The sequence below is a fragment of the Mastomys coucha genome, unplaced genomic scaffold, assembly GCF_008632895.1.
Source record: "Mastomys coucha isolate ucsf_1 unplaced genomic scaffold, UCSF_Mcou_1 pScaffold22, whole genome shotgun sequence".
Taxonomy (NCBI): Eukaryota; Metazoa; Chordata; class Mammalia; order Rodentia; family Muridae; genus Mastomys; species Mastomys coucha.
In genome coordinates, this window is record NW_022196905.1 from 57,913,450 (window position 1) to 57,921,119 (window position 7,670).

The 7,670-nt window shown below is 46.0% G+C and overlaps 1 protein-coding gene across 1 annotated transcript in view; it reads left to right on the top strand.

Moving 5' to 3' along the window:
• Klf3 (Kruppel like factor 3) overlaps positions 1 to 7,670 on the top strand; it is a 32,787-nt gene that overhangs the window by 983 nt on the left and 24,134 nt on the right. The window lies entirely within an intron of this gene.

Consider the following 7,670-nt stretch of genomic DNA (forward strand, 5'->3'; position numbering starts at 1 on the left):
GGAGGCAGGGAGGGAGGAAAAGAACAACCGAGGTTTGGAGAGTCAGCCTTTGGGGACATGGAGAGAACCTGCCGCAGTGCCTGAAGCAAAGGATTGCAGCGTGGCTAGCAGTGCAGAGCGCCTTCGGTGTTAGGGAACCGGAGCCCTGTAGGGACCACGGGACTGTGGTGTGGACCAGAAAACCTTTGGATAGCTTGGAAGTGGCAAATACGAGTTGGAATTGTCATATCCGTATCTTTGGCGGATAACAGAAACACTCCTGTAAATTTTTACTGCAGTACTTACAATAGTAGTATTTTACAATAATACTAGTTGATTATGAATGAGCCTTTGAATAATTCAGTTAAATGAACACTGGATATTGTTCACCTTGTATTCTTCAAAATAAACACTTTACACGGAGTCATTGAGATTTTTATTTTACACGGAGTCATTGAGATTTTATTCTAAGAACATATTTTTTTTCTCTAATATTGTTGAAGATACTTTATTCTCAAGAGTGGTGTATGGGAGGGGGGAAGTATGAATTTGTATTCTGAACTCATTTAGATTTGGTATCTTGTTACTAAGCAAAGTTGAGTGAGCATGGGCCAGTTATGATAAAAATGAGAATTTTATGCATAAACTTGAGGAACACTTTTTTATAAGGAATTCTGCTTGCATGATAGCTTGCCTCATGCCAGGGGTATAACAAGCATCTTCATAGTTTTATAAGTTAGCGTTTATGGAGAAAGAGCCCCCTGAATTATTCCTTGGCTTAGACGTGCTGACATTACACTGTTAAGAGAAACCTGAAAGATGATGTTTGATTAATTTAAACTCCCTAGAGAAAATGAGTTTTCTCATCAGTGAGGTTTGCTGCAGACTATCGCCACTGGCCAAGTCCTGTGAAGGTGCTCTGTAGAGACCATTTGACTGAAACGAAGGAGAGTATCAAAGTTTAGGAGTGACAGTAGCTGCTTGGGTTGCAAACCCTTCTGCAATACAAAGCTACATGGTTGTGGGGAGAGCTATTGTCTCTTTCCTGCAAAGTTTCTATATTAAAGTCCAATCTTGTTGCTATGGGTACAGCAAAGCCATCCCCCTCCTTCCCTCCTTTTCCCTTTTTAACCTGTAGTTATGTCTACACACCAATCCTTAAGTCCCTGATAATGGAAACCTGAGTTGAGTTAAACCATCTTCGCCAACAAAGTATAAAGAAAAAAAAAATACTGTGGATGGGACTTTAGATGGCCCCTGCTGCCTTAGAATCCCTCAGGGAAAAGAGCCATTAATAGATTATCTGGTAAAATTGGTGCTGGAGTTTATGAATTGCATATCAGTTTTGGAGTAAAAAAATCGCATTCCCAAAAAAGGTGAAAAGGGTGACTTTCAGTAGGTTTATGTGGAGAACCAGGGAGTAGCTATGTCCTTGACATCTGAAAAAGAGATCTTCAAGTGGCTAACTAGGCAAAGTCTGTCTTGGATTTTAGCTTGGTCCAGCTTTGGTTCTGTGGGGTAACCCAGTTGCAGCATGGACTCTTACAGCAGGGCATTCTCTAGATTTTCCTCAATATGCACCATGCATGGCTAGATCAGATCATTTTCCCAGCGTAGAATTTGGTCAGGGCACGGGACTGCTAGCCCTTGGGACCTGGCCGAAAGGGACAATAGAAATCAGGAAGGAGGCTGGCACTAGGTAATTCGGAAGGTCTCTGCAGCTTGAAGATGATAAAATCGCATGTGTACTTGGGATGTTTACTGTATGCTGTAGCTCCTGTTTGTAAATAGGGCAGGTCCCCTTGTATAAAGCTGGTGTTATTATTCACACCCATAGAACAAACACCTCCACCCCCCTGTTGTTGTCTTAAAAAACTCCAGCTGCTCATGAATATAGGGTCAGGGAGGGCTGGCTAAATGTTTCTCTGTGCTCTCTCTCCAGCACTGCCGGCCGGGCTGTTTCCTGTTCTTTGTTTCAAGGCTGGGGTTTGCGTCATACATTCCAAGTGGCATATGTGTGCTCTTTCCTGTTTCAGGCTGTTTTCTGGTCGATCAGTAGCCTAAACCAGGCCATGGTCCCTGCCCCTAAACTTTGTATCCCCACCCAGGGAGTTATCATGTCTCTACACTGTGATTGCTTAAGATGCCTGTGTTATGTCATAATGAGAAGTCAGTTAACCTTTTTACACACACCCTTTGCCCCACAGTTTATAGGGGCAAATCAATACTTTTACCTTTTAAAAGTTATCCCACTGTTGTGATGTTAGGGAATTTCGTGGGCATACAGACAAATCTAAAGGAAGTTGTTTTGCAGTTTTCCTGTGAAGATGGATACAGCCATTGTTTTGAGATAGGCACATTGCCCTGAAGCTGTGAAATTTAGATCAGGATTAACACCTCAGAGTTAAAGATCTGGCATTATGTGAAAGCTCTGGCCCACCCTTGCTCATTTTCACTCCCAGCTGCCCAAGGTAGAACCAAGGGATGGAGAATTTAGCCACCTGGGCTGACTTGCAAATTCTTGCTTGTTTTGAAGGAGAAATTTCTAGAAAAAAAATTATTCAAGCAAAGCATGACATGTATCAAGAAAAAAAAATTCCAGGGTTATTTCTTTTAGGGATAAATATTAAACCAGGAGAGTAGTATTTTAAAGGGCAAAGACTACTAGATCCTGAGGTGATTGCTAGCCCATTTTAAGATAAAAGTCTTAAGGAAAAGGAGAGGTAAACGCCAGTTGGTTTTCTTGAATGATGGTTTGGAAAATTGTAATCTTCTGTTTTGAAAACAGGGATGCTTATCTTTCTCATAATATCAGTTTTTCAATCTTTAGTTTGTGGCCTCAACAGTCTGGATAAACTGTGTAGTGTTTCTTTCTCTCTCTCTCTCTCTCTCTCTCTCTCTCTCTCTCTGCTCTGGAGAAACTATTTCTTTAAAAGAGTTGGGGGTGGGGACTTTTATGTGTCTTTTTCAAACTTACTTGGGGATTTTCTTTAAGACCTAAAGGAATGATATACAGAGTTCGAGATGGACTTATTCAAGAGATGACTGAACACAAACCAGCCCTGAGCTGCCAGGATTGAGCACAGCTAGTTGCTTTAAATATCTCATCCTCCTAATAGTTACAAAAGGAAGATTTAACATGATATGAAGTGAAATAAATATTCCAACTGCCTCATCTATGAAAGTTACTAGGGTCAAACAGTAGGCTAATGATAACTTTCCTTGAAAAATCATAGGAGTCTTAGAAATCCTCAATAGTGGTTTAATTTGGTTTCTTTTTTTCTTTCTTAGAACAAAGCAACTTGAAATATTAAGCTGCACTGAGAACAAGAGACCTTTAAGCTGAAGTTCATAAATTATTTAAATTGAAATACAAAGTTAGTAACAAGCCAACTGGATTGGGTAGACAGTCCTGCTGAGGTTTATACCACATCATTCTTTCTGCTAGGGTGGGGACAGGGAGGTGGCTAATGGGTTTGATTAGGGTCTAGTCTACTCGATCAGGAGTGTTGCAAGCTTTTAAATGCTGTCTTAAATTGTTAGGGAAGTTGTATTTGGGAGTTTCTATATCCATTAGGCACGAGAACAATAGTTTTGTCGCTTCGTATAACTCATCATGCCTAATTTAACTTCATTGTCTCTGGGTTCTCACCTATTTCCAAATGCTGGTTTTACACCCACTTGCATACACACACACACACACTAATTGGACTTATTTCTGAAGTGGTTAGTTAGTGGTTGATCCTATCTGTTATGGGGAGAGAAGTCCCTAGAATCTTAGAGCAATCACCACTGGTTTGCTAGAGGTATTTTTCTCTTCAGTGCCACCTCAGAGTGAGCAGGATGGTCTACAGTGTTCTCATTTCAGGCTCTGCTGTCCAGACCCTGCTTCTCATCCTAGACAGTCATGCCAGAGCTCGGAGACAGGAAACCAGACAGAGTCTGCCCTGATAAGGGAGAGTATTGTCTGAAAGAGGTAGCCCTGCTCCCCCACCCCAAACCTCCTTCCTTGAAAGTTAATAGGGAAACACGGCACTGTTAGAAACTTTGTGAATCAGGACTAGAGATGTTTTCTTCTAAAGAAAAAAAAGTATCTATGCTCTTCAACTGTGTGCACACCTAATGTGGACTGTGGCCGTCTTCAGTGCACTAACGAAGCTGTTCTGTGCCTTGGTCTGCGTGTTTTCAGCAAAGTTCTTTGGCAAAACTGGTTCCTTGAGGTTTTTGAAACTCATTTCCATTGTGTGGCAGGCTGAATACATTATCATTTCCCCAGCTAATTGTCAAGGGGAGGTGGTGCGAAGATGGAGCAACGACTGACAAGCAGACAGGTTCCTGGCCATCTGCGCCTGCGCACTCAGTTCAACCCCTCCCCAAGTCCCCACCCCACCCCACCCCCGGTCTAGCTTTCACCCTCTCAGGAGAAATATCTCTGAGTTCAGCCTAGTCTGGGACTTAGGTTAGTTGCCGGTTTTTGAAGATTTAGGGATCATGCAAGAGATGTCCGGACAGGATAGAGGGAATGAAGATGGTTGAAGTCAGCCTCTACCCTGGAGCGCAGCCTACGTTTGTCTCCATGGCCTCTGCCATTCTTTCCAAGAACTGCTTACCGTTGGAGTCTAATCACTGCCATCCACTCTTTACCTGTGCTTGCACTCTCTACCCTGGAACCTTCCAAGTTTTGCACTCCCGAATACTTTGATTAATAAGATCAGTTTTCTGCTCCGCTTCTCCAAAACATGGTACTTTAGTCTCCCCGCACCCCTTCAAGGTTTCACATTTTGTTTTAGACATGCCGGCTTCACTGGCCTCGGACCCATGCTCATCCCTGGTCCTTGCCCTTCTTGTTTATCCTAACATGAGAAGTGTAGTTTGACATCCATACGTGTGTTCATCTCGCAGGTATTTATTGAGCACCTAGTCATTAGTGTAATCTCACGTTATGTGCAATCATTCAGAGTTATGCCACGGGATGGAGAGGAGCTGCAGTGAGTGATCTAACCTGGAAAGGCGTTTTGAAATCCTAATTGCTCTTGGAACCTCCCGGTGGCACAGCTTACAGCTTACCACGGACCAGTGTGCACACCACACCCTCTGGGTTCGGGAGTGACCCCAGGGTGAGGTGATTCCACCCAAAAATGGCTCCCTCCACCCAGGGTGTGCGGCACAGAAAAGCTCTGGTCTGCCAACAGGCGCACTCTGGTTCTTGGCTGCGGCTCCACGTGTGGACGAGTCCCTCTGTTTCCTCATTTCTAAAATGGGGACGAAGACCTGACCCCTCCGCCTTTGTACAGTTACTGTGAGGATTTCCGTATTTACTTGGGTAAAAGCTGCCAATTTTTCTCGGCGGTTTTATGGACCAATTGCAGGTGCATTGGCTACCAAGAGTAATAACCTAATTGGGAGCCTTCAGAATGTAGCTTTTGATCTTGTGTCCAGATAGGCTTGGAAAGAAGGGGGGAAGTTAAAAAATCATCCCTGTTGGCTACTATAAGTTTATCACTGAACTCCATTTTCCCACAAGGACCAGTCTTTTCAAAGAAGACCGGCTTAGAGTGTCATCCCCCCTCTGCGTTGAGTGGTTTGCCAAGTCCTCAGCCTTGAAGTCAGCGGGTGAACTTGGGTTCGAATCTTGACTCTCCAGCTGTGTGAACTTGGCAGGTTGTTAGGCCCCGCCCTCCAAGTGTTTTCATTGTGAAATGAGAAGGCAGTTCCCACTCAAGGCTTGAAATGACACAGATGAGTTAAGACCAGGACATTCGTCAGGAAGGTGGTGGTGACCAGCCTGGCAGACATATCCCCATTGGTAAACAAAAGCACTCTCTCTGTTGGTTTTGAGGCAGGGTCTCTCTGTGTAGCCCAGGCTCGGAGTTGTAGCAGTTCTGTGGATCCCTCCTGAGAACTGGGAAGACCAGCATGTGCCCGGACACCAGGCAGAAGTGTAATCTTTAGAAAACAAGAAAAACCCATCAACTCCAGCTGGCTCCTGTCCCCTACCCTCTTACCATTCTCTTGTAGGGTTTCAGAGCCCTAGATACTAGGCTTATTTAAAAGACCTCCATGGGTGGGTAAGGGAAAAAAATGTTTGAGGGATGATAGTGGGAAGGACTCCAGAGACTGGCTAGGCCAGGCTAAGGTTGGGGCAGTAACTTTTTAAAGGAAGTTTTGATCATTAATTTCCTGTAGGGCTGGGCCCTCCCTCCCCCTTAGAACCTGTTTAGGAACATTTCAAGTGTTCAGGAGGAGATGGCTTCGGAAGTGCTTCTCAAGGCTTGGTCACTTGTAATTAAATACTATTATTGGTGGGGAGGGGTTGCCTGTTTAGTTGTTACTTCCTTGGGCCTAACACAGAAACAACTTTGTTTTCAGTATCCCTTCTGAGCAAGAGAACCTTCTATAAGGTGTCAGGGAAGGGACCTGCCTGGACCCCACTGGTAGGGGTAGAAAACACACCCTTCTAGCTTGTTGAGGTAAGAAGAGGCCAACCTGGATGTTGTGGGCAGTAGTCAGCTGGCCACGTAGGGTGGAGAGAGCCCTGAGCAGGTCTTTGAAGAATTAGGAGGATTTAGATAAGCCGGAAGGGGAGGGGGCATACCACGCTGTTGCCCAGCATCGGGGCCAAAAATGAACAAAAGCTTGGCGTTGGGGAGGGGGAGTCAGGGCCGCTTGGGGAGCCTGGGCTGGTTAGGAAGTTGGTAACAGGCACAAGCAGCTAACCACCCTGGAGGAAGGGACCGCTGGCAAGGGAGCTGGGCTGTCTTACTTCCCCCCCTCCCCTCCCACCCCTTACTCCCCCCTTTCTCGGCGCTCCCGACCCCAGCGGGAGGCCTGAGGACCTAGCCCGGGTGACTGTGGTGGAAATGGAGAAAAGGGGTGGGGCAGACTTCACAGATGACCTTAGGTTTCCATGGTGAAAGACGAGAAAATAAGGCAAATGGGAGTTAAGGAGGGGCAATCTCTTAGAACAGGGACTGGAGGGAGAGGGAGGAGGAGGAGGAGGAGGAGGAGGGTTGGGCTGGACTGGAGCCATGTTACCCAGCAAAGGTTGCAAACGCTCTCTGGTTTGTGTTTACTCTTGAAGGGAAGGGCACCGTCCCCCTGCACTGTTTTGTATGGGAGGTGCGTCCTCTGAGGTAAAGTTCAGTGAGACTCCAGGCACTGGGAACTACAGCACCAGGACAGTTCTTTCTGGTTATTTTTAAGGTTCCAGCCATCCTTGGTTCAGGGTGGAATTTCCAGGAACTGGCTACAGCCGGGAGCCAGCCAGGTCCCTCCCAGCCTTCCCACTCCCTGCAGGGTGGGGCCCCATGGGTGGAGGCCCAGAAGGGTGGAGTGAGGTGGGTCTCCAGTGATAGGGAGGGCACCGAGTGAGCCAGGCAGATGAGAAGCCCCATGGCCTCACGCAGCCTCTCTGGATTTGATTATATAACGCCTCACCGAGGAGAACCGTGAGGGCTTAGGCGAGGCCTTTTGAGCTGTGTACACAGCAGGATTAAGACATTGTGGGTGTTTTTCAATTTATCTTGGGTGGCTTGCCCTGAAAACTAAAACAGAATTGTCAGCGAGCGTAAAGGAGGAAAACAAATGTGTATCCCAAGTACTAACCAGGTGCCCTTGAACGTCAAAGCTGGCCCGGAGAGTAATATAGGTTTGGGTCTACGCAGCCAAGCGGGACCGACCGGCGTTCTGCG